This window comes from Etheostoma spectabile, chromosome 6 (genome assembly GCF_008692095.1).
Source record: "Etheostoma spectabile isolate EspeVRDwgs_2016 chromosome 6, UIUC_Espe_1.0, whole genome shotgun sequence".
Classification (NCBI taxonomy): domain Eukaryota; kingdom Metazoa; phylum Chordata; class Actinopteri; order Perciformes; family Percidae; genus Etheostoma; species Etheostoma spectabile.
This window is the reverse complement of record NC_045738.1, coordinates 26,892,835-26,896,275: the sequence shown is the minus strand read 5'-3', so window position 1 is coordinate 26,896,275 and position 3,441 is coordinate 26,892,835. Positions and strand designations below refer to the sequence as shown.

The following is a 3,441-nucleotide window of genomic DNA, read 5'->3' as shown; positions in this document are numbered from 1 at the left end:
AAGTGCTGAGCATTCTGGGAACTCCTTCAAGACTGTTGGTAAACCATTTCAGGTGACAACCTCTTGAAACTCATCAAGAGAATGCCAAGAGTGCAACGCAGTAAACAGAGCAAAGGGGGGGGGGTACTTTGAAGGAACTAGAACATAAGACATTGTTTCAGTAATTTCACACTTTTTTGTTAAGTACATTATTCCACATGTGTTCATTCATAGTTGTGATGCCTTCAGTGATAATCTACAATGTAAATAGTCCTGAAGATAAAGAAAACACATTGAATGAGAAGGTGGGTCCAAACTTTTGGCATAGAAATAAGTAAGAAACCTGTATCTTTAAACGAAACAAGTGGATTATTACTTTCACACACTTTTCTAGCGCAATATCTTCTTTCCTAATTGTGGGGCCAGAGGTGGTTCCTTGCTGCCCCCGAGGTCGGAGGGCCACAATGAGCCCTTCACACTTTGCCAAGTGATACAAAGGTGATAGTTATATTTTATCAGAGTTTCAATGTTTTCAAACTGTATTTTTATGGTTTACAATAAAGAATAACTGGGTTATTTTCCAAATGTACATCTGGGTAACTTGAGCACAGCCACTCCCCACAGTGTTTTTATGTCTCCCACTCAGCGGATGAGACGGTCCAACAGCCCAAAACACTCACACGCACCAGAGACAAACCCAAACATGGAACTAGACATCAATTTTAAACTCAGAAAATCAAACAACGGCTCACCTGATGCCTATAAACAGACAGAGCCAGCCTTAGAGCAGCTCATCAGATGCACCTCTTTTAGACCCGTACTGGGTCACGTTGTCAGGAATATTGCTTAGTACTGTCTGACTCACTGGACTGAAGATTTCAGGTGCATGCATAGACATGGACAGCTTGGACATCTCTCTGCAGAGGCGTTTATGTGCACCTTTGCAGTGGAATATACATGATGCATAATCTGTTTTCTGTAGCCCACACTGAGTGGGAGCACGTCCGCTGTGACACAACTCTGCTCAGCTCTTATGGGATGTGGAAATGCATGAATACCAGCGATCTTAGAAACAAAACTGCAGACGTTTAAGACTAAAGAGTATTCACAGAGGGTGATCCAAACTCATGTGTCTGCACAGGGCAGCTCTTCTGTTTTGTGGAGAGAAAGGCTTTAAAACTCCAAAAAGATCCTAAGTACGACAGGGTCTGCAACACCAGACCTGTCACACATCGAAGAGGGCAGGGGACACTAAAGAAACTAACAAATGAAATCAAATTGCACATGATGATGTAGGCTTAAGATTTTCACATTTACTTACAGCAACTACTTCCTGAAGTGAGCGAGAGCAGCCAATACATAATGGATGCAGCATATTAGAAACAACAGGATACTAACCCTAATGCTAATTATGACTATGCAACAGCCTATAATAATTCTGGGATTAATAACCATATGTGGTCATCATTAGTAAGCCTATTCAGTGAAATATTGTTTTCCTTATAAAGAATATAACGAACTCCAGGGACCGGGTAAACATGTGTCTATGGTGGTATTTTCATTTAATATTAATGTCCTGCTTGCTCAGTCACACTGAGGGAGTATCATTGTTCTTAAACCCTCACCTTCTATAACCTTCCCATCATCACATGTTACTGTCTCTCTCTCACACACACACACACACACACACACACACACACACACACACACACACACACACACACGCTCATTCTAGCCTACTCCTTTTTATTCCTGGATAGTAACTCAACTGCATGTTAAATCAGAGAGCCACAGTTGTTATTATCAAACTGAATAAAGGATTATCACATCAATACATATCTAACTCGGTCTGCCCGCCCAACAAAACCATAGCCTCTCCTCCTGTGTCCGGTCCTCTCACCGTGGCTCCTGGTGAAACGTTGCCTCGCAGCAGACAGGCTGGGCTGGCGCTGGCGTTAGCCTTAGCCTTAGCCTTAGCCTTAGCTTTAGCTTTAGCGTTAGCGTTAGCTCTCCTCCTGCAGCTCCACAGACGATGCTGAGCGCCGGCAACACAAGCCATGCAGCGGACACAACGGCGAGACAGGCAGCACACCAGCGACAGCTCCCCTCGGCACGGTTGCTCTCTCGGCTCCTCTCGGTGCTGCCGTTACCGGGGCTGGTCTAGCCTAGCTGGGAACCGGCAGAGAGACGGAACAGCTGCCGTCGGATACCGTCCACTCGGCTGGTAGCTTCCAGTCTCCGCCTACCGCTGAGGAAAATCCCGCGCTCAGATCTCGCGATGATACTCACCACTTTAATTGTCATAAATGTGCTATTGATCATTGTATGCATATTTACCTGATACAGTGGAAGTACTGAGATCAATTCCACAAAGTAGAAATCTTCCTTTACAATGTCAGCTAGCATGTTATTATCAGCAGAATGTTCTGTGGAAAGCTGTCTGTACAGACAAAATAAAAATGGCAGAGTAACGACCAAGCTTACACCATAACGTAGACCTGCGCCTTATTGGGACCCTGACCTTTTCCTGAAGCTAACATACATCACATTAAAACATGAATACATATATTAGACCCAGAATGCACTGTGATCGATAAGCTGGTCATTTAGGGAAAACAGCATAAAACATTTTCCATATTTTAGATGTCTACCATGAACCAAACTGATGTGAATGACCACCAGAGAAGCAAGCTGAAAGTCCTATAGGCTACTGTATAATGAGAGCAGTGTGCACCGCGACGCATCAAACACATGGCAACACTCCCATCTGGGGTTCAGAAGAAGAAAAGCAGCACTTTGGTGAGGATCGTCATCAGAAGTCTGCATGACTATTAACAAAGGCTTCAGCTCAGGTCATACTGTGGTTGGACCCCAACACCTACACATGCAAGGGGAGAAACAACATAAAGTAGACTGGTCCACAGCAAGCTGCCAGAAGAGTGCTCCGAGTCTCTGAACTCTTGACTCAGCAGAGACAATGCTTTGTCATAGGATGAAGTAAATGATCATTTCCTCTGTGACTCAGTGCCTCACATGCCTCTTTTCTCTGAAGCTATGGATCATTTTGATCAACTGGATTATTATTATGTATTAAAGATGTAAAAGAGCATGACCCAATGCTAACTGCGTATCATGCAACGTCTGTTGTGTTTCAGCAGACATTTGAAAAGGAAAAGCACAGATGGCATTACTTATGGCTGCATTCCTATTATGTGTGAAAGTTGACAGATGCTGCAGGTATTGTGGATGAATGGGCGTACTGGCCTACTGGGACTCTAGCCATCTTTTCCATGTATTTCCACATCCCCACCCACAGCACATTTTGGAAAAATATATTTAGGCATTCTTTCTTTTTAACGTTCTTTGGATTCTCTCAAACATTATGCTTTCCGTCCTCTGTATCCTTGTTGTTTGGCACCATGCTTTAGCTGACAGCCTTTTAGTAATGTGTTTTAGTTCATG

The 3,441-nt window shown here is 43.7% G+C and overlaps 1 protein-coding gene across 2 annotated transcripts in view; it reads right to left on the bottom strand.

Annotated features, from left to right (window-relative positions):
• Positions 1 to 2,224, bottom strand: part of pomgnt2 (protein O-linked mannose N-acetylglucosaminyltransferase 2 (beta 1,4-)) — a 51,152-nt gene extending 48,928 nt beyond the window's left edge. The window contains exons 1-2 of one of the 2 annotated variants that reach the window (XM_032519338.1): positions 1,988 to 2,097; positions 1,880 to 1,939 (exon numbers count right to left, since the gene is read on the bottom strand). The gene's annotated coding sequence lies outside the window, so the exon portion shown is untranslated. Of the gene's footprint in view, positions 1 to 1,879 lie in introns of both variants that reach the window. The other variant, XM_032519337.1, reaches the window with a different exon arrangement.
• Between the last annotated feature and the right edge of the window lie 1,217 nt (positions 2,225 to 3,441).